This window comes from Sminthopsis crassicaudata, chromosome 1 (genome assembly GCF_048593235.1).
Source record: "Sminthopsis crassicaudata isolate SCR6 chromosome 1, ASM4859323v1, whole genome shotgun sequence".
Classification (NCBI taxonomy): domain Eukaryota; kingdom Metazoa; phylum Chordata; class Mammalia; order Dasyuromorphia; family Dasyuridae; genus Sminthopsis; species Sminthopsis crassicaudata.
This window is the reverse complement of record NC_133617.1, coordinates 436,556,909-436,580,493: the sequence shown is the minus strand read 5'-3', so window position 1 is coordinate 436,580,493 and position 23,585 is coordinate 436,556,909. Positions and strand designations below refer to the sequence as shown.

The window sequence follows — 23,585 nt, the reverse complement described above, 5'->3', positions numbered from 1 at the left end:
ACGGGGTTGCTGATGATTCAATCTTTTATTGAGACTTTTATTGAGAGAAATTATGTTGCTTCTATATCTTAAAACCATACCTTATGAAAAGCATTGTTTTGTGACCAACCCTGTTTTCTGTGATCTAACTCTGAAGCATGTTAGTTTCTAGAAATTCAATCTTATGTAAAGTTAACAATGCCCTAGTAATTGTGCCAGAATCTTAATTTTCCCATGATTTCAAGCTTAAATGCACTCGTGATTAATCTTTGGAAGAGGGGACCATCCCAGTTATCGAAGTTTCTAGCTTCCTGGAAGTTCTCTATAGTCATAGATCATTATATTGCTAAAATTAGCAGTCATTCACAGCTGATCATTCTGCAATATTGCTATTATTTTGTACACCTACATTTCACTTTGCTTGAGTTCATGGAAGACTTTCCAGGTTTTTTCCCGAGAGCACCTTGCTCATCATTTCCAATAGAACAATAATATTCCATCACAATCATTTACCACAATTTATTCAGCCATTCCCCAGTTGATGGGCATTGGGAATGTGACTTTGTTATATCTATTCTAAATTGCAGTGTTTTGGGCAATCTAATAAAAGAATTTATTCCAACCCAAACTTACGAAGACTAATGGGCTTGCCCACTTTTTTTTTTTTTTTAAATTAAAAAAAAAAAAAAAGTTTGGCACAACCTTTTCTTCCATTATTCCAAATGATTTATTTAATATTAAAATTAATTGATCTTCAAATGTTTGATATGATTAATTTGTAAATCTGTCAGGTTCTGGTGCTTTTTTTTTTTTTTTTTTTTTTTTTTTTTTTTTTTTTAGGAAATGTATTTATGACCTGTTCAATTTCCTTTTTCAAAACAGGTCTACTTAGATATCCTAGCTCCTCTTCTGCTTATCTATCTAGGTAATTTATGTTTTTGTAAATATTCTTCCATTTCACTTAAATTATTCACTTCATTGACATAAGATTAGGCAAGATAACTCCTTATAATTGATTTTATATTATCTTAGTGTTATATTTATCCTTGACATTTTAAATAATTGTGATTTGATTTTCTTTGTTTAATCACATTAATCAATGGTTTCTCAATTTTATTACTTTTGTTATATGAACTAAGCTTCTTGAAAGGAGAGACAGAAAGACTTGATAATTTAAAATTGTTCCTTTTGGAAACTGAATAACTACCTGACTTTTGAAGTTCTTCCAAGTCCTGGACACAAACTCCAATCACAACCACAACCTAACTTCACCTCTATTCTGCCTATTGTATAACAATTGTAGAAATGACCTGAGGCCCCACTACTAGAGAAGACAAACACATTTCTGAGCTTGGAGAGATAGTCAAGCCCTAAAAATTCTCCCCCATTCCAAAAATGGGGAATTTAGGGAAATCATATTTAGGTAGAAGAAAAACACTACAGATTCAGAAATATTTATTAAAAAGATAATTTTAATGTTTAAAACTTCTTGCAAGAGTTTTTCCAAAATTTCAACAAAAAGCTTTCATTTGATGTCACAGGTCCTGCCAAACTGGAAATGACACTTCTGCACTCAATGCAGTCTCCAGGTGGGCAGCAGCTGTAGTGGTTGTGGTGGCAGGTACAGTGTGTCTTAACAGAGAGGGGATTCATGGAAAGTGAAAACTTTAGATAAAATGCTTCCAGGAAAGAATGGAAGAAACAAGAGAAGGCACAGGTAAAACACATTAAATTCTAATGATGGAAAATATAAGTGGGAAGATTTGGTTACAGTCAGCTGGAAGATGATCTCAAAGATGCCTGCTCTTCCACCTCCTCATCTGGCTGAGCATCTAGCTATGGCCCAGGGTTTAGCCTCAAGTTTTAAAGTCTATATCAAAGCACAGAACAAAGCAAACCCTTCTATGAGCTGCAGCCCAGCCATGGCTGGAAACATGTGGAGGAGCTGGAGAATATAAAAATGTACATAATACTTATTGGGGAAACAGTTGAAAGGATGGGAGCCCCATCTCCCTTCCTGGAGGCAGCACCATGTGTAGTAGCCGTTTCTCAACCTTAGGATTCTGCAGGAATCTTCGTATTGTATGTTCTTTCAACCTTTTCTTGAGTCTCTAAATGAAGAACTAGACCCACTTCCTAGAAGTAGGGCAAATATCTTTAGTTTGATTCCAATTCTATACAAAGTTGGACATTCCTGCAAACTTAACCACAATGAAGTTTCTGTATATTTAGATTGTCATGAACTTAAGATGTACAAATGATTAAACCTCAGTAGTAGCTTCAGTTATATCCCGAGTTGTGGTAGAGGTTGGGACTAAATTCTGCATCATGATAGAGGGTTGGGTTGGGTTCCGCCTTCTGATAAAGGTACGAACTCTATTCTGTCTTCTGTAAGTTCTATTCCAAATCATGACTGGGTCTTCTGGTTTATTTAGCTCCTCAAATCTCATCTTCATTTGCTGTATGAAAATAACCAGTGTAAATCCAGCACCTATAAGAGAGATGCTATTGCTTAAAAAAGTTGTTCCCAAAAATGGGTATTGAGGGATATAGCCCATGATAGTACATATAAAAATAAATAATCCAATTGAATTTAATATTCCTCCCACTAACATCATGATGATTGGTTTTTTGTATATGACTAAGATAGATTCTTGTGATCGCTCTTCAGAAGTGAGAGGTGGAGAACCAAAAAAGTCCATGTCTTCTTTGGATCTTGTCTTACTAAAAACAGGATGAATTTTATGCCTAGAAAAAGAAAATTCAATAAGTTGTGAGAAGTAAAATTATAAGGTTTTATTTTCACAACTGAAAAGTCTCACATCCTGGCTGAATTAAAGAACATCCTAAGTCAACAGAAGTAACCTCAAGTTATGGATTACCAATGACTTGGATTTATGCCCAGCAAGCAAAATTTAATTAAAGATGCTTAATAAGCCTCATATATATTGCTTTCTCCTCCCTTAAGGAGGAGACATGCACTTTTTTCCCCTCACATATGATGATGTGGCAACAGGAGGAGGAAACATGGAAACATCAAGGAATACATGTAGTGGGAATTCATGTAATATTAGATTTCAGAAGGGTCTCCTCCAGTAGAAATTCTGGGGAGGGGATGAGAAAGCAGGGAAATGGTTTTGGCTGTAGAGGGCTGAAACTCCAAAAAAGTAGGTTTGAATCGACTATTAGCATATATTTGGATATGGCTCTTCTCACCATTGGTGCTTCCTGAATGTTAAGATAATCATAGGCAAGGATTGAAGGTGAGGGGAGGCCAGAGGCATTCTTATAGGACTAACAGGCTTTTTCTGTAATTGGCAGTAATCCTGCTTCTTGCTAGAACACATTTAATTTCATCCAACTTGAATGTAATCAGATGGTTATATCCCATCTGGGATTTTTTCCTGAACTATGGCACTGAAAAAAATGACTTTGAATTATTCACTTTCAGAGTTCATATGAAGATGTTGTCAGTAAGAATAGCCAGGAAGTTGCATACTGATGAATACCTAACTTCACTAATTTTGCTTTTCACTGTACCTTTAAAAAAATATATCTATCTATCTACATATCTATATATGTTGGGGGGAACTATTCTCAAAGAAGTTTCAAAAAGTTTTTTTTTTTTAAATGGTGACTATTTAATTATTGTATATAAAAAAAAGCTGTAAGAGAGGGGAGGATTTTGTGGAGGAAGGAATTTATGGCCAAAGAAGAACTAGGGTATTTATGAAATGCAAAATAGATAATTGATTATATTAAGTTAAAAAGTTTTTGTCCAAAAAAACCAATGCACGTAATATTAGAAGGGAAGTAGAAAACTGGGGGAATTTTTTTTATATCTAAAGGTTCTGATAAAGGCCTTATTTCTAAAATAGAGGGAATTTACTCAAATTTATAATTCAAGCCATTCTTCAGTTGATAAACTGTCAAAGGATAGAAGAGAATTTTCAGATGAAGAAATTGAAATCCTTTCTAATTATACAAAAATATTCTAAATCATTATTGATCAGAAAAATGCAAATTAAGACAATTCTGACATACTACTACACACCTCTTAGATTGACTAAAATGACAGGAAAAGATAATTATAAACATGGGAGGGGACGTAATAAAACTGGGACACTAATGTATTAACATTATTAACATTATTGGTGAAATTTTGAACTTATCCAATCATTCTGGAGAGCAATTTAGAAATATGCCCAAAGGGCATACCCTTTGATCCACACAGTATCCCAAAGAGATACTAAAAAGTGAAAAAAGACATCAGTTGGAGACTGGCTGAATAAGTTATGGTATATGAATATTATGGAATATTATTGTTCTATAAGAAATGATCAGCAGGATGATTTTGGAAAGAACTGGAGGGGTGGGAGGAAGGAAGGGGAAAAAAATTTGGAGCTCAAGGTTTTGTAGAGGTGAATGTTGAAAACTATCTTTGCATGTGTTTTGAAAATAAAAATATGTTTAAAAAAAGGAGAGGATTTGATCCCTCTATCTTAATGTGATTAAGAAATATAATCACAGATTAGGCATTAAGTATATTTTAAAATCTACTCTATCGCATCCTTTAAAATATGACCCTCTCTGGCTGAGAAAGAAAGAAAGCAGTATCTTTGTCAGAAAAGTGATTGTGACTTTTAAGGGTCATTTGAGGTCAATCTAGTCAATCTGATGCGGCTGATATAGAAAATACTGTGGTACCAAGTGATATGATTTAGAAGAAGCATAAAATGTTGGGGTCCCATTGTATGAAGAATTCACAATGACCATTCTCTTTAGCAAAAGGAAGGTTAACTTAGGGAAAAGTTACAAATAAAATAAGTGATGCAATAGACACTAGGAATAGTAAATATGAAATAGAGTTGGAAAAAGCATAAAAAGGGATTTTATGTAAAATTCCATTAGGGAACTTGCCATTTACCAGGTAAAAGGAAACGTCCCATGAGATTGGGGCATGCCTTTAGTTGACAGGTCAAATGAATGTTATTAATATTACTTATGAATAGTTATAATGAATATAACATATGAATATATGTTATTCTATAAGGAATGATTAGGGCATATCCTAATCTAAATCCTGAAAGGAACTTAGTATCCTAAAAGAAGTGGGGTCTGAGAGAAGAGGTAACCGAATGGCATGGGGCAAGGGTAAGGGGAAAGACCCAAGAGGGATTAAACTTTTCTTTCTAATTCTCTCAAGCACTTAGTAAAATGGTGCAGAGCCTTAGGAATAGTATAATATAACCCCAAGGCTACCTGGTCTGGGGATGGTTCCACCCTTTGGAGGTGATCTAGTAAAAAAATCCAAATTATGTAAAGTCCCTAAGGCTAATTTTCCTTATGAAATAGCTTATGGGACATGGCTTCCCTACTGCCTTCCTTTGAGTCAGTCCCCCCAGCACTCTGCTTGCTGGTGTCTCTCCTTACCATAGCTCAGGCTGCATAGTATCTTCTCTAACCCTACTATGTTTCTCAATCCCATTTCTTCTCCTTATAGCTATCTCTTTTAGGGTGCTAAATTCCTTTCAGGATTAGCCTGCCAGCTAAGGGCATGCTCCAACTTATGAAATTGTGAGTTCCACTGAGGAACTTATCTTTCATATGCGCTCTCACTTTATTTCATATTTACCATTCCTAGTGTCTATTGTATCCTTCCATTTTGTCCATAACCTCTTTCTCCTAAGAAAACCTACTTTTTGCCAAAGAGAATGGCCATTGTGAATTCTTCACGTGACCGAACCCCAACTTTTGGGGCCTGTCATCATCCAGTGTCTATATCAGCCACATGAGAAGCAGGTGAGGCAGGAAAGAAACCCAAATACTCCAACTATTTGAGCTTTCCTGAAGGGAAAGATCACTTTTAATACCTTGAAATTTGCTTTCTGTTCGTCTGTGACTGAACTGGCATCAGCATATCATAAAAGTACAAAAATTAATATCCAAAAACATTCTTGGGATACTAAGAAGAAAGGAAGCTAATAATTGAGGATTATAATTTGCATTATAAATGGCCTCTAACATTATATGTAGGTATCATCACTAGAAATTCCTGCATTAGACAAGGAGAATCATGTTGGCTCCTACCCCATCTCTGTCAGCCTACACTATAAATCTTCAAGCAGAGCCTTGATGATTACTTGCAGAAGGGAAAGAGAGTACAGATTCTTTTTGTGCCTTGGGTAGACTAGATGGCCATCAGGATTCTATCTATCTGAAGTTCTGGTGTCCCTTCAGCCTCTTCCTAAAATCAGACCTAGTCCCAATTCTCCACCTGGCTGTCATATCCCACACAGAACTGGACAAAAATGGTGCTCAAATTCACACCTACTCCTGATTTCCCTGTTTCTTTTAGTGGCCCTACCCCCTCCAATCAACCAGGTTCATAATCTTTAAATTACCTTCTCTCAGGAACTGGATTGAACCACCTTTATAGAATCTCTTAATCAGAACCTGTTCTGTTCTTTAACAGCTCACCCCATTTCTCTTTTATTCTAGACCATTGGTTTTGAGCTCAATCAGAAATAGAGCCTTAAATCACATATAAAGATCTCTGGGATGGAGGACACATATTGAAGTCATTATATTTCAGTCTTATTCAGACCACAGTGGAGACCTCGGTCCTAAAGACAATTGTAATGCTGCCCATCTGTTAATCCCTCTGCCAGTCCCATCCTTTCTTCAAACCACTGCCCAAGTTAATATACCCATTGCATTGCTGGAATCATGCTATTCCTTCCCTCAAGAGTCTTAAGAGGTTCCCTCTTATTTTCTTTGTTGGTTAATTTGTGATTCTGGTACTCAAAGCCAATATACCTCCTCATATTTCTCTACAATCTACTTTTCTCATCCCTTTAAAAATATCTTACATTTTAGCCAATATATCTTACCTTGCCCCATTTCGATGTGTTACATTGTCCCACAAACCTAGAATGTATGGATTCTCCTTCCTCTTTCCCCATTTTCCCCTCTCCTTCTCTCTCCCACCCCATGAAATTTCTTCCCTTCTTCAAAGTAGAATTTAGTTATTATATCTTTGAAGAAGTTTTCCTGGAGTCAAAGTATTTATACCTCAAATTTGTCACAGTATTTCCCCTGACCCTCTTTCTTTTTCTTCTCTACCTTTTGGCCTAGAGAAGGTTAATCCATGTCTTTCCTTCTTTACTGTGCAGGCTAATAAAGACCAGGGTGGTTTTATTTATCACTCCCTTCCCAGGGACTTACAAAACAGTAGGTGGAATTCATGGAATTGATTCAGCACTCCTCAGAGAAGTCAAACTGAAGCCTAAGTTATCTACAAGCAGAAAATTTATTTTGTGTTTCAGTACTATTTATAGGTGGTGGTTTGGTAATTAAATAAGTTTCAGCATGTGAGTCTTAAACCTTGAATGAATATACTTGAATAAATACATTGTCATACAGAAGTGAAAATATTGTGGTCCCTCATTTAATACCCATATCATAGAAGGAAAAAAAAATACTACCTTTGGAAAGCATTCATGTTAAAGGAATCTCCATTTTGCTAGTTTGCAGCTCAATTTAGCTAGTTAACTAGTTTGCTGGGTTTTTTAAACATTATAAGACCTTAAAAATAACCAAAGCAGCCATTTCCAGCTCATTTAAAATAAGTCTGGAAATAGTTCATTTTTGTCTGAATCATTTACAAAAAAATAGAGATATCCTCATTCAAGTAGGAAACAGCACATTGGTACCATATTTCATTTTGTACCAAATAGATCTTGGGGAGGATGGGGAAGTAAGTGGGTGTCTAGTAGGAGAAGAAAATAAAACAGGTTTTCTTGTTAAATATCAGTAGGAAACTATTGGGCAGTAGAAATAGTTTCTGAGGAAAAACAAACATCATCATTGAGGAATCATGAATCAGATCAACCTAAAAGCAGAAACATTTTAAGAATGCTTCTGAGATGGAGCAGAGAGGGCAGAAAAACCTAGAAGAAACAAGATGTTCATTTATGGAACAATTTCAAGTTTTTCTTACCTGATTTATTTTTGGAGGTGACTGGGTGACAAAAAGTCAGGGATCTGAGAGAGCAGCGAGGTATCTTGTGAAACATCCAGCCCAAGGAAAGATACTCTCTTTAGTGGATCCTGCATTTTCCTACTTCTTTTATAGGAAACAATCCTGATTAGATAATTAGAATATCATGGATCCTCAGGTGAATCTCTGGAAAGAACAAATGGATTTTTTTAAAGTTAAGCCAATGATTTCATTCTTCAACTGACAACTGATGAAAGAATTCTTCTCAAAAGCAAACTCATTTTTCTAGCTGGCAACTGATTATGAAAAAACTTACTCATAAACTTGCAAACTGAGAAATCCCTTCAATAGTTTCATTGGCTTTCAGTTAAGGACTAAAGATATTCTTCTATTAAATGTTACTGTCAGGGCAAAACTATTCTCATGGTCTTTCCTAACTCTTTAGATTAGCACCTGTATGGTACCTGTTTGAATTCTCTCTGGTATCCATTGAGAAAAGGAGTTGGAAGAGGTGGGGATATGGAAACCTAAACTTGTTATATATTTATGCAAAAACAAATTCATGAATTACTTATGTCAAGAAAGAAAGAAGAAAAAAGTAAAGAACAAAGGAAGAAAAAAGGAAGGGAGGGAGGGAGGAAGGAAAAAATAAAAAAAGGAAGAAAGAATGGATGGAGGAGGAGGAAGAAGGAAAGGAAAGAAGAAAAGAAGGAAGGCACAAGAATGGATGGGAGAGTAGAAGAAGGGAGGAAGACAAGGAAGAAAGTTAGAAAGGAAGAGAACAAAGAAAGTTTTGGGGCAACGAGGTGGTGCAGTGGATAGAGCACCAGCCCTGAAATTAGGAAAACCTGAGTTCAAATTTGGCCTTAGACACTTGATACTTCCTAGCCATGGACCTGAGTTCAAATTTGATTTAGACAATTAACACTGCCTAGCTATGTGACCCTGAGCAAGTTACTTGATCCCAATTGCCTTAGGAAAAAAAAAAAAGTTTGTGAATTTAAAATTCATCAGTTTTCTCTATGCAAGTGGATAGCATATTTCATCATTAGCCTTTTGAAATTATTGTTGGTCATTGTGTTGGTTAGAGTTCTTAAGTCTTCCAAAGTTTATTTTCTTGACAATATTGTGCTTACTATATAAATTGTTCTCCTGGTTCTGCTCATGTAACTTTGGACAAATTAATTAGATTCTTCCCAAATTTTTCTAAAACCATTCTCTTCATAATTTCTTAAATCACAATACTGTTCTATCATATTTACATACAACTTGTTCAGCCATTTCCCCAGTTGATAGGCCCAAATATTTCTAATTCTTTGCCATCACAAAAAGAGCGCCTATATTTTTTGTATATTTGGATCCTTTTCCTCCTTTTTTTGGTCTCTTTGAGATATACATTTTGTACTAGTATCACTGGATCAAAGGATATCTGCAGTTTAAATGCTTTTGGGGAATATTTCCAAATTGCTTTTCAGAATAGTTAAATCAATTCACAATTCCAACAATGCATTAATGTATTTAGTTATTGTTACTGTTTTTACAGCCCCCTTAAGCATTTCTCATTTTCTTTTTTTCCCTGTCTACTTAATCTAAAAGGCTTGAGGTTATATCTCAATTTTTTTTTTCAATTTTAGTTTATGTAACTACTAGATTTGAGTATTTTGCTTTTGATAGCTTGGATTTCTTCCTCTGACCACTGCCTATTTATATCTTTTGACCCCTTATCATTTAGCTGTATATCTTAGAAATGAGACTTATTAAAAAAAAAATACACTACACCTCTTGCAAATATTTCCCTAAATTTTCTCCTTTTTTTTTTTTTTTTAATGTTAGCTGCATTGGGGATTTTTTTGTGCAAAAATCTTTTAACATTCTATCATGAAAATTATTTTATTTCCTCTGAACCTATTTCTTATTTATTCATGATCTTTTCCACTATACATATTATGGTTATTTATGTCAGTATCCTATTCTTAATAATATTAATACTTTCTTAGCTCTCTTAGGGAAAGGACATCTTATTTCTATTTTGTATTTTTTCCAGTGTTTAGTACCAAGCTTTGCAGCTGGAAGAGGCTTATAAATTTGGTGGAAGAAGAAACTACATAGAATTGTTTGCTTTAGAAACTTAATTATATAACAACATTTAGTTTCTGTATGTCTTCAACCTTAGTTCATGGCATTTTAAACTATCTGTTGAAAAATGTTCTTATATTTCAGACATTGAGAATCTAATTCACAATCTTTTATGATAGATTTGCAAAATGATAAGTTTTAAGGTAGAACTGAGAGAATTAAAGTTTTTAACATGTACACTTTGATTTAGTGAAACTAGGCTCCTTGACATTCTGCTAACAGAACACTCCATTTCCTAATTTTTTCTTTGTCTTCAATGCCTGGAATACTTTCCCTCCTCATCTGCATCTCTTGGCACTGTAAAAGGACAGAAATGAGTAACATATGGAGTTTGGGAGCTAGATCAAGAGGCAGGTGGATCTGGCACTGATATTGATATTATTGATAACTAGAAAACATACCCCCTAAGTGGGCAGTGATGGTATCATTATAGTCCCTATCAGGTACTTTACACCTGGGGAACTACCATCTATGAGATGGCAGTGTCCTAACTTCCTATTGGAATTACTACAAACTTGAGTTCTTTGTCCAGAAAACAGTGGCCTAGCTGTTGGAGCCGAATATGAAATTGACTCCAATCTTTTGGGTTTTTCCCCCCATTCTTCTAGACTATGGACTCCTTGCTGTAAGACTTCAAAATCATACCCCTGTGCAAGTGGCATTTTCTCCTCAAGCTCCCCTTCACACTTTTTAGCTCCAATATGTGTCGTCTTTCCCTAAGAGGACATAATTTTCTTGAGGTAAGGAATGTCTTCTTTAATGCTTGTATTTTTATCCCTAGTACTCAATTCAGTGTGTGACATGTAGTAGGCATTTAAGAAATGTTTACTAAATTTAAATTGAACCAGTGTATCAGGTAGCAATTATAAGACCACTTTCCATTCTCATTTTGTCTTTATCATATTGCTGAAAAGTACCTTTGATATTTTCATTGAATTCCATGGAAATTGATACAGGTTATGTGGCCAGGAATCTGGGCCATTTGAACTCAGGTCTTCCTGACTCTAGAGCCAGCATTATCCTTTGGACCAACCAGTTGCCTCTTATTTTACTGGAACCTCTTTTTGCCTCAAAGTTGGACCTTTTCCTTAAGTTTACTATACTAAAAGATCAGATTTGGGCAGCTCAAGCTTAGAAAGTAGAAGTTTCAAAGACATAGATCTCAACTACTTATAAGGAAGGATTATATAACAATTTGAAACTGTTCCTTCGGGAAGTTGAATATCTGACTTGTGAAGTTCTGAGCCCTGGGTACAAAACCCCCCCACCCATATAACTGACTTCACCTCTATTCTGCCTGTTGTCACAGTTGCACAAATGACTTTGAGTCTGTCTACAAGGGAAGACAAGTAAACATCTTAGAATTTAGACACCCAAGTCCTAAAAGTTGCCCTCCTCAAAATGTAGAATTTAGGGAAATCTTGCTTAGGAAGAAGAAAACTACTGCGAGTGCTAGAGATTGAAATATTTATTAAAAACAGACAATTTTAATGTTCAAAACTTCATGTGAGAAATGTTTTTAAAAATTAGATGAAAAGCTTAAATATGACATCACCAGGTCCTGCCAAACTGGAAGTGTTACACTTCTGCACTCAGTGATGCTTCTCCTCAGCCTCTGGGTTGATAGCGGTTGCGTTATTGGTGGTAGGTACAGTGTATGCCTTAACACAGAGGAGAGATGAAAAGGTTTCATGGAAAATGAAAACGTTTCATGGAAAATGAAAACTTTAAATGAAATCCTTCAGGAAAAGATAAGGAAGAAGTCAGAAATAAAACATTAAAAATTCTGATAAAGGGGAATCTAGGTGGGATTTCCTTTTAGAGAAGTTGAGAGATCATCACTTAGAGAATTCACTTAGGAATTCACCTTTATAGGAAGGTAAATTCTATGGAAGACAGAGATGAAGGTGACTCCTTGGCCATCAAATAACCCCAGCAAATACAAGGGCAAAAAGCTCATCACAGGAAAGATGAGGAAAGAAAAGAGAAAAGTACGCCACACAGACAATCAACCAAAAGTATCTGAGGCAGTTTCTAGGACTAGCCTCAGTTGCTTTAGGATGGGATGGGTAGCTCCGAATAGCATGACTCTGGACAAAAGGCAGGCAGCTCTAGGATAATTGGTTCTGATCCAGGGCAGATGATTACGGGCCTTCATGAATCTGTAGGGAGAGAAGACAGAGCAGCTGTAGAGTCTATTCAAATATAGTTGACTGTGTAATAAAGACATCCTTTCATTCATACAGGAAAAAAAAAAGCAGACTATTGACTTCTGAATGAGAATCTATCTTTTTAAATATTTCCATCCTACTACAGGAAGAGAACACTTTATACAATGTAACCCCAATGGTTACAGAATGAGGATCTGGCTCTAAGAAAGAATCAGAAGAAAAAGGAGATAGGAAGTAATTCTGAGGAAATATCCAAGTAATCTGCTGAAGAAGAAATGAGTGAAGATTGAGAAATATAAAAGGGAAAGCATGGGAGAGGGAGACAGGGACAGGAGATTACAATCCAACTCTTCAGCCTTATCTCCCATTGAGGGAGGCAGGAGCTCCCCAAAAACCTGCTTCTTCCTCCAGAATTATCAGAACATATCGAATATCCCAGAATCTGAACAGGAATGAAGAAAGCACATATGCCCTGATAAAACAAACCAAAGGATAGTTTAAAAAAAACAAAAACAAAAACAAAAAAAAAAAAAAACCTGATGAAATTGTGTTTCTGAAATGGTTGGAAATAGAAAAGAAGAAAGAGGGCTTTCCTGACTATCTCTGGGAAATCAGTACCACCTTGAAAGCTCAGCACTCAAACATTGTCACTGCCCAGGAAATAGTGACGAGATCTACACCTTGATTAATTGGGTGGAGGTTAATCTCTGAAGGCTCCTGGAGACAATGAAACAGCCCTTCCACTGGAAGTGAAGGCACTGATAGTCCAGCTTCTGTGAGGGTGAAGCATCTTCATGACAATTAGCTCTTTCACCAGGAGCTGAAGATTTTCAGCCTGCTCCTCAATGGACAATTTAAAAGTTGGTGATTTGAGGTTGGCCAGAGAATATAGTCTCTACATTAAGAACTTAGAAGCTGGTGCTAGTGACTTTGAAGTACCATACCCCAGAGCTGTTATTCAGAGCTAAGAAAAATTCTACTTCAGTAGATGTGGCTGGTGACCTATATATTTGCAGAGTTCTTAACTTACAAGCTGCTATTTGCAAGGAAATCAGAGAATGACTAGATCAACAAAATTTTAAGGACCTAGAGACTCCAAGTGAGAAGATTTGGCCTGATCACAATGTTGAGAATGAGTTCTACAGTCAATCTCCATGATAACTTGCAGAAAAGATTAAGGGCTCTCCTTTTGAGCAGGGCTTCAACCTGGTGAACCAGGTTTGCTCCTGATTGGAGGAACAACACAGAAGGTGGTCTGAAGCATTGAGTATTTCTGAGAACCCCTTCTTTCCTCTGTCCCTTCCACATGGCTAGCCAAGAGTGAGAAGCAGAGGGTTAAGAGTCGCATCAACTCCTCTTCCACACTCCCAGCCCATTTTCCGGAAAGAAGACTGTTACAGCCAGCTAGGGGAAGATGATCTCAATGAAGCCCTCTTCCATCTAAACAACACTAATGAAGGAGATCCAGGGCTGGTTGAAACATTAGCTTCAAGTTTTAAACTCCACAGGAAGTCACAGAGCAGAGCAAACCCAGACTGAGCTGCAGCCTACCTATGGCTGTCAACATGTAGATGCTTTGGGTGTGGAGGGGTTAGAGGGCATAAAAGCATATATAATATTTATTGGGAATCCCACTTCCTCTCAAACTCTTTATTTCCCCACATCTCCTTCCTCAGGACAGTATTTTCTGTAGTGTGGTCTCCATCTGTTGCCCCAATTTAGGTATAAGTCAGATTCTTCAAACTTTGGCTTTCAAAAGGAACAAATAGACTCACTTCCTATGAGAGCATCAGAGAGTTTAGTTTGATTCAGATTCTATAAAAATTTGGATTTTCATGCAAACTTAGCCAGTGTAGGTTTTATATGTTGAGACTATCATGCATTTGAATACAAAAAAAGTTTAAACCTAGTTAGTGTCTCTGGTTGTACTCTGTGGTCTGGTAGAAATGTTATCGGGCTATATTTTGACCAACTCTTGAAGATCTCAACCGCTCCATTTCTTCTATAAGAATCATTAGTATAACTCCAAGAGTTATAGCAGAAAGACCAATGCAAAGAAAAGTTGATCCCAATAAGAAGAATCCACTAATGTGGCCAGTAGAAGCAAATAATGACATAAAGAATCCAATCGAAAACATCATTCCTCCCAATGAGATCATGATTATTGATTTTTGGAATTTGTTCCAGTAAGTTTCTTCTTGTGCTCTCTGTTGAGAAGTAAGACGTGGAGAACCAAGGGCGTCCATGCTTCTTTGGACCTCGTTTTCCTAAGAACAGTATGGACTTTTTGCCTGGGGAAAGAAAGTTAAAGAAGTCATTATTTATTTGTCCAGGAATAGAGATTTTTTTTTTTTCCTAGTTTCTTCTTATGCTTCTTGCTAGAACACATTTGATTTGTCTATCATCCAATTTGAGTGTTATTAGTCAGGTTGTAATATTCCATCTGAGATTTTTTTTTCTGATCCGTGGCACTTAAGAGATTGTTTTCAGAATTTACAGAAGGATATTGGCAATAATAGGAAGTTGAACACCAATGAATATAGGACTCATTAATTTTGCTTTTCACTTTAACTTTTTTTTAAACTTTTTTTCCCCCCCTGGAACTACTCTCAATGAAATAATTCTCAGAAAGTTAGGGGTTTTTATAAACCTATATAATACTTATTATTTATAAACCTATATAAACCTATTGGTGACCAATTATTGTACAATACTACAGTTGGAAGAAAGGGGAAGATTTGATCTATCTTTATTAATGTAACTATAAAATAATCATAGATAGCTGTTAAGTATATTTTAAAATCTACTTATTCTTTTAAATATGACCCTCTCTGGCTAACAAAGGAAAGCAATGTCATTGGAAAGAAAAATGATCAATTATGCTCTCCTCAAAATGTCTAAAAGATACAATCCAGCCAATCTGAGGAAGGAGCTACTTCAAGTGAGGACCCCTTTTTGACTAATTAAACTTCTTTCTTATTCTCTCAAGGGCCTGTGTCTCACCTCCTAAAATGATCCCTTAGAATGGCTGCATCTTTTTTTTTTTAAATTTATATTTTAATATATCCTTATCAATCCCATCTCGGTTTTAAGTCCAGGGTTTTCAATCCCTTTTGGATCAAAAAAATGTTTCTTGACTTTTATGACAAATTGGTGCATATGGTATGTAGGTAAATTTGTGAACAGTGTATAACCTTGTCAATAGCTTCTTTTATTACAGCTCATTTCTGAAATTTGTCAGAAGTCAGCTTCATTATGACACCTTGGGAATTAGGCAGCTCACCATAAAGAAAAAATGTAGGGAAGGGCCCTAAAAACTTATACTCTCTTCCCAATTGATAGTGTCCATAGGGTCAGGTTTTATTAAAACCACTGGTGATACAATTGCAGGCCCATAGGCAAGGCTCTCTGCACCCAAAGAATTCTCAAGTTCATAAATCTCCATTCATAATGGAAAGGCATTTAAAGAACATGTAGCAAATTACTTTAGGGTAAAGAATGAAAATTAATATCAAAATAAAGACAGAACAACTGGTGAGAAAGCTGAAAAACTATTTTCATATTCACACCTACCCTTCAACTTGACTATTGTTAGTAGCCCTATTCCCCACCAATCAGGTTCATAACCTTCAAATTATTTTCTATTCTCTTCTGTCTCAGGAACTGATTGAGCTACCTCTATAGAATCTCTTAACCAGTACCTGTTCTCTACTTCTACAACAATCCACCCTATTTCTCTTCTAGATCAGTGTGTGTATGTGTGTGTGTGTGGGGGGGGAAATGGCAGAGCAGGAGAGGAAACATGTCTTTTTCTGAGCTCTCCCCATAATCCTCACACTATTAGCAAATCCAGCCTTGGAATTGGTTTTGGAGTGACAGAACTCATGAATATTGGGAGTGTAACAAATTACAAGCAGAAGATAATTTCAAAGATAGCTCAAAAAAGGAATGTTTCAATGGGCATGGAAGGAGGTGGGCCAAGGACAAGCAGGTCGTGCACAGATGCTAAGTGCAAACAGCACAAAGACCTAGGGTGCACCAAAGAATCTGCCGAGAGGAATCTATAGCAGTGTTGCTTACTCTGCCCTGGTTACAAGTCAGTAGATCAGCAGACTAGTAATAAGACATCCAACATAAATACAAAAGACAAATAGTGAGCCCCTGAATGCCAGAATTTCATGGGACCTGGCTATACCCACTCAGTGCAGTCAGGCAGGAAGCTTGAACAATCTCCCCCTTGCCTTAAAAGCAGACCTTAATTTTTTTTTTAAAATGAGCAAAAACTCCAAAAAGAACTCCAACTATAGATAGTTCTTATGGTGAGAGAGAAGAACAGATTCCAAACCTTGAGGTCACTAAAAGCAGAGAGTCTCCAGATGAAGCCCCAAAGGCTGATATATATTGGTCCCCATCTCACAAGGCTCTCTTGGAAAAAATTTAAAAGAATCTTAAAAAAGAGCTAGGAGAAAAATGGGGAAAGGAAATGAGATCTTTGTAAGAGGGTTTCAAAAAGGAAACCAAAATTATCTGAAGAATAGATTTGACAAAATGGAAAAAGAAAACACCATGAAAAATAGAATTTGTGAAGTGGAAAAAAAATCCATAGAACAAAACAATTCATTTAAAAATTCAATTGGTTAAATACAAAAAGAAACAAAAAAGGTAACTGAGGAAAATAATTCACTAAAAATCCTAGATTTGAACTCAACCAGAAATAGGGGCCTTAAGATATATAAAGATCTCTGGGATGAAGGACACATGTTGACTTCATTACATTTCAGTCTGACAGACCACACTGGAGACTAGTCCTAAAGACAATTGCAATGCTGTCTAACTGGACATCCCCCCTATTAGTATCTCTGAATTGCCATCCTTTCTTCAAACTATTGCCCAAGTATATGCCCATTGCACTGCTGGAATCATGTCATTCTTCCACTCAAAAGCCTCAAGAGGCTCCCTCTTCTACTTTCTTATGCTGGTTAGTTTGTGATCTTGCCACTCAAGGTCTTCTATAATCTATCTCCTCACATTCCTCTACAATCTGCTTTTCTCATCTTTTGTAAATATTCTGAATTCTAGTCAATATATCTAACCTTGATATGTCTCTTTGTTTTGCCTCATTATCACCAGGTTTGCAATGGATTCTTCCCTCTCCCCTACTGTAGTGAAAACTCTTCTCTCCTTCAAAAGGGAACTTAGTACTTACTTTCTTGAAGAAACTTTCCCCGAGTCCTAGTACTTTAACTTCAAGTAAGTTATAGTATTTTCCCCAACCTTCTTTGCTTTTTCTTCTCTACTCTTCTGTCTGAGGAATGTTAGTCTATGTCTTAACTCCTTTACTATGTAGGCTACCAAAGACCAGAGTTGTTTTATTTATCACTCCCTAGGAACTCCCATAATTCCCATGAGTATAGTAGGTACTCAATGGTTGTGGAATTGATTCAGTGCTAAATTGAAGCCCAAGTCAGCTGCAAGAAGAAAATTCACTTTGCTTTTGTGTCACTTATAACCTATGATTAAAATAAGATCATCATCTGAGTCTTAAATGTCAAATGAATACACTGTCATAGGGAAGTAAAAAGACTATGGTTCCTCATCTGATACCTACCTTAGGGAAAGAAATACATATTCATAGATCTCAATTTTGCTAGATGCTACGATATATTTTTGGCATCATAATATCTTAATAATAACTAAAGCAGCTTTTCTCAATTCATTTAAAGTTCCCAGTTCATTTTTATTTGAATCATCTACAAAAATAGTGACATCTTCATTCAGGTAGAAAACAAGACATTGTCACCATAACCCATTTTGGGCCAAATAGACCTTAAGGAAGATGGAGAAAAAAAGTGATGGCTAGTAAAAAAGAGAAAAAAAAATAAAACAGGTGGGAATTTGTTTTCTTTTTAAAAATCAGCAGGAAACTGATGATCAATAGAAGTGTAGTTTCTGAGGAACAACAAGCGTCATCATTCAGGATATGAAAAGAAAGTTGCAAGTCAGTTCAAATTAAAAGCAGTAAGAGTGCTTCTGGGAGGAGGGGCAGAGAAGGCAGAAAAACATAGTAGAAACAAGGTATTCATTTATGAAAGAATCTCAAGTTTCACTTACTTGCTTTATTTCCTGGAGGTGACTTGGTGACAAAAAGTCAAAGATCTGAGAGAGCAATCAGGTATCTTGTGAAACAGTCAGCTACTCTTTCTAGGAGAACTTGCCTTTTCCTGTTTCTTTAATAGGAGATAGAATCCTGATTAGATAATTGAAATATCATGGATCCTCAGGTGGATCTCTGAAAAGAACAAGTGAATATTTTTTAAATTAAGTCAATGATTTAATTCTTCAAGTGGGAACTGAAGAAGGAACTTTTTAAAAGAGTACTTCTAAGCAAACATATCAACTTTCTAAATGGCAATTGATTGTGAAAGAACTTAAACATAAAATGAGAAAATTTAAAACCTTTTCTGTGGTTGTATTGGTTCTCAGTAAGAACTAAGGATGTTCTTCCATTAAATCTTGGGGACAGGGCTCAAAAAAAAAAAAAAGATGCTAAACAAAATGACTATCAGTTTTTAACTTTCTAGATTAGCAAGTTCTTATCCGGCATCACTTTCTAGTTTTGAAATTCAATTTCATTTTTTTTCCAATTCTCCCCTTGTGGAGCATATATGTTACAAATATGGATATTTATGCAAAACAAAAAGAAAGTTAAGAAAGAAAGAAGAAGGGGAGGGAGGAAAGAAGGAAGGATTGTAGGATGCAAGGAAGGAAGGGGGAAAGAAAAAAATTAAGCTGGCATTTCTCTATCTGCAGGTGGATAGCATTGTTTATTATGAGTCTTGGATTTGGGCTTGGTCATTGTGTTGGTCATAATTCTTGAGTCTTCTTCATTATCTTTATAATATTGTGGTTACTATATAAATCATTCTCCTGATTCTACTTATTTCACTTTGCATCAATTCATAGAAGTATTTTCAGTTTTTTCTGAAATCAATCTCTTCATCTTTTCTTAAAGTATAATGTTATTCTATCACATTTACAAGTCTTAAATTTGTTCAGCCCCCCCCCATTTGATAGGTAGCCCATCAGTATCCAATTCTTTATCACCTCAAAAAAGAGCTGCTATATTTTTGTATATTTTGGTCCTTTTCCTTTGAAATACAGAACTAGTAGCAATATCACTGGTTCAAAACTATTTTTTTTATATAATTGTAGTCACAATTTCAATGTTTTTGGCATAGTTCCAAATTGCTTTTCAAAATGATTAAATCAATTCACAAATCTGCCAACAGTGTATTAAAGTACCAGTTTTCTCACTGCATTTCCAGTATTTGTCCTTTTTTGTCAGCTTAACCAGTTTGAAGGGTTTGTGGTGATATCTCTAAGTTGTTTTAATTTAAATTTCTGTAATTATCAGATTTTTTTTTTCATGTAGCTATAGGAAGTTTGGATTTTTGCCTCTGAAAACTGCCTATTTATATATCATCTGACCACTTATCAATTGGAAAATAGGTCTTATTCTTATAAATCTGAGTCAGTTCTCTTATTTACTATGGAATGAGCTCTTTCTCACAATTTTTTTTACAGATTTCCCTGCAATTTCCTGCTTCCCTTCTAATTTTTACTACATTTCTTTTGCACAAAAACTTTAAAATTTTATATCATTAAGATTATCTAATTTATTTTCCGTGAACTTCTCTACCTCTTATTTAGTCATGATCTTTTTTACCCTCCACATTATGCATATTATATGTGTATTCTATTCCATCAATATATTCTTAATGTTATGAAGTCAAGAACTTTGCCTAATTTCCATTTTCTATCTTTTCTAGTGCCTAGTAGTAAAATGCTTTATTCCTAGAAGGTGCTTGTAAATTTTTTGGAAGATAAAAACATTAATCCTTCTTCACAGCAGTTTGCTTGAGAAATTTAAATATTTAAGTTTTGTTTAGAAACGCGAGTGTAATAAGAATATTTTTTTTGTAAATCTTTAATTTCAGTTCGCAGCACTTTAAACTACATGTTGAATAGTTTTTGTTTTTCCATTTCAAACTTTGGGGAATTAATTCACAATTTTTTCTGATAGACATGTAAAATGGTAAATTTTAAAGTAGAGCTGGGAGAACAGTTTATATAATTATAGTTGTTACCATGTACTGTTTGATCTACTGACTCTGGACTCCTAAAAGACACTCAGTTTCTTAGCTCTGATAGTTTTTTGGCTGTCTCCAATGTTCTCTCATCCAATCTTCAAATCCTGGCTTCCCTGCCTTTCTCTAAGGAGGAACTAAACAAAATCCTATCTTCTACAGGAAGACTCTCCCAATCCTTTCTTAATTTTAATACTGTACCTCTTGATAATTTTCTATTTATATTTTTTATACTTTATTTGAATATAGTTGTTTATTGATTGTTTCCACTAACATTGTGAATTCCTTGAGGGCAAAAATGTATTTTGCCTCTTTTGGAGTCTCCGAGACTTAGAACATGATAGGCATTTAGTGTTTATTATTTGATAAGAGATTTAATAAATTTCAGAATGTATGAATATCAAAGTGAAATATTTGTGACTGCTAGCAAGATTAAGAATAAGTTCATATTCATGTGTAGATAAAAAGGAGTGGAAGAACTAATTTTGGAAATTAAATAGTCTGAAGAATTAGAAAATTAGAACATGGGTTCCTATGTTGAAGTCTGCTAGCATAAAGGAATTAGGGTAAAAAGACTATAAACCAGACATTGAACTCTTAAAGGAGGGGAAAAGATCCCCTAGAGGGGACCAGGAGATAATGACCATTAGGAATTGACTTGGTGATAAATTTGGATATATATTCCTAAAGGAGAAGTAATGCAGAGTTTGGCTTTGATAATGTAAAACAAAGAGTTTTCTGAGTTCCCCATTTCCACCACTGATTGGGGAGTAGGAAGTAGAAAATGCATCTAGCAATATAAAGGATGCCCAGGAGGGAAAGCTTTCAGGAAGAATCCTTGTTTCATTTACATTGTAAAGTGTGATAGAACTGAAATAAATTGGAGTGTAAGGCTTGTTAATTCATAACCAGGATTCAATATTAGTGGAATGAGAAGAGTAAAAAGGGATAGCAATATGACTCATTAAGAAATGAGTATAGGAGACATAGCAATATATGAGGAGAAGTCTGCTAAGAGAAATGATTACACTGTTCAAATCCCTCTCTGAAACGTCAACCATGTGGCAGGAGGTAGTGTTATATCCTCTGAGGTCCAAGAAACCAGACTCAGAAGAGAATGGCAGGAAGGAACATGACAGGGAATTTGGGAACCAGATCAAGAGGAAGGAGGATCTGGCACTAATGTTGGGATTAGAATACAGGGCACCTAGAAAGTGTATTCTCTATGTGAATTAAGTGTTTGAATCACCTGGGTTACTGCCAGAAGAGGTTTTTTTAGGGGACAAACGGGAGATGTGTCTACTTCCTATTGGAATCACCACAAATACAGAGCTCTTTATCCAGAAAAGAGTGGCCTGGCTATTGGAGCCAAACCTGTTTTGACTCCAATTTTTTTTTCCTTCATCGGGCCATAAGATTTCAAAACTATGCCCTGAACAAGTGGAACATTTTTCCTCAAGCTCCCTTTCACTCTTTGTAGCTCCCTTTTGTGTTGTCTTTCCCTAATAGAATATAAATTCTTGTGCTTAGGGAATGGCCCTGCTTATTGCTCACATTTTTATCCTCAGTACTTAACTCATAGCTTGGCACATAGTAGGTATTTAAATGTTTACTAAATTCAAAGGGAACCAGAGTATTAGGTAGCAATTATAAGATTACTTTGGACTCTCAGTGTATCCTTCCCATAGTGCTGCGCCATTGATGTTTTCAGTGAATTGCAAGGATGCTGATACAGGTTGTGGTCAGAAGTCTGGGTTCCATTTGAACTCAGGTCTTCCTGACTCTAGAGCCAGCATTATCTTCTGGGCCAACCAATTGCCTCTATTGTTTTATTGGAGCCTCTTTGTCTCAGATAGTTGGGCCTTTCCCTTAAGTTTGCTATACTAAAGGATCAGATTTGGGCAGCTTAGGCCTAGAAAATACAAAAAGGAATGGAAGTTTCAAAGAGATAGATCTCAACTTCTTAGAAGGAAAGATTAGATAATTTGAAACTGTTCCTTTGGGAGGATATATTTGACTTGTAAAGTTCTTCTAAGCCCTGGCTACAAAATACTCCCTACCCATACCATCTAACTTCACCTCTATTCTGCCTGTTGTATCACAATTGTATAGATGACTTGGGGCAAAGGAAGTCAAGTAGAAATCTTAGAGTTTAGAGAGGCATTCAAGCCCTAAAAGTCCCCCTCCCCAAAATGTTATATTTAGGGAAATTTTGTTCAGGTAGAAGGAAAACACTGCAAGTGCTAAAAATGGAAACATTTATTTAAAATACCCAATTTTAATGTTCAAAACTTCATATTAGAAAAAGTTTTTAAAACTTAGATGAAGTTTAAACCTAACGTTACAGGATATGCCAAAATGAAGGTGATACTTCTTCACTCTATACTGCTTCTCTGGGTGGGCAGCAGATGTGGTATTGATGGTGGCAGGTACAGTATGTGTCTTAACTTAGCTGGATGATGAAAAGGATTCATGGAAAGTGAAAACTAGGTGAAATGCTTCAGGAAAACCGACAAAAGAAACAAGAGAAGGCAGAGATAAAGCATGAATTCTTATGGTAAATCTAAATGGGATTTCATTTTAAGGGAGGAAGCCAAGAGATCATATGGAGGAAAATAATTGGGAATTCATCTTATAGAAAAGCAGATTTTATGGAAAATAGAGATGAAGGTGACTCCTTGGCCATTAAATCACCCCAGAAAATGACACAAGAAAAAAAGCTCATCACAGGAAAGATGAGAAAAGAGAAAGATGAGTCTCCCAGTCAGTTACCAAAATGAAGCCTGCCAGGATGAAAATAATAATGAGTACATGAACTGGGACAAAGACATTGAGAGAAGCAGAATAAAACTTGATAGGACTGGGAAAGGCAGAAAAGGAGGGAGATGGCTTGAGAAATTTCAGGAGGAAGAGGGACCATCTTGAGCAGCAGCTCCAGAACAGAAGGTGAGGGAGCAGAAGAAAAAGGAAGGTACTAGAAGGAATGGGAGAGACCTTTGAAAAGAGGCACAAAGAGCAAGAGACTAGAAGAGAAGTTTCTGCTCATTACAGATCAGTGCAAGAGGACCAAAGAAGGTCATGGCAGGAAGCCACTTGAAAAAAACTCGGAAAGGATACTCCTTTCTGATTGATGAACTATCTGCAGTAGTA

The 23,585-nt window shown here is 35.8% G+C and overlaps 1 long non-coding RNA gene and 2 pseudogenes across 1 annotated transcript; 2 read left to right on the top strand and 1 right to left on the bottom strand.

Moving 5' to 3' along the window:
- Positions 1-1,433: 1,433 nt before the first annotated feature.
- On the bottom strand, positions 1,434-8,102 carry LOC141550212 (uncharacterized). The gene is made up of 2 exons (XR_012484546.1): positions 7,982-8,102; positions 1,434-2,727 (listed from the first exon to the last, which is right to left on the bottom strand). It is a non-coding gene; the product is annotated as an uncharacterized LOC141550212 (long non-coding RNA).
- Positions 8,103-12,018: 3,916 nt separating this feature from the next.
- On the top strand, positions 12,019-13,706 carry LOC141550332 (cyclin-dependent kinase 11B pseudogene; annotated as a pseudogene).
- A 7,788-nt stretch (positions 13,707-21,494) lies between these two features.
- LOC141550329 (uncharacterized) lies at positions 21,495-23,532 on the top strand (annotated as a pseudogene).
- Positions 23,533-23,585: the final 53 nt, after the last annotated feature.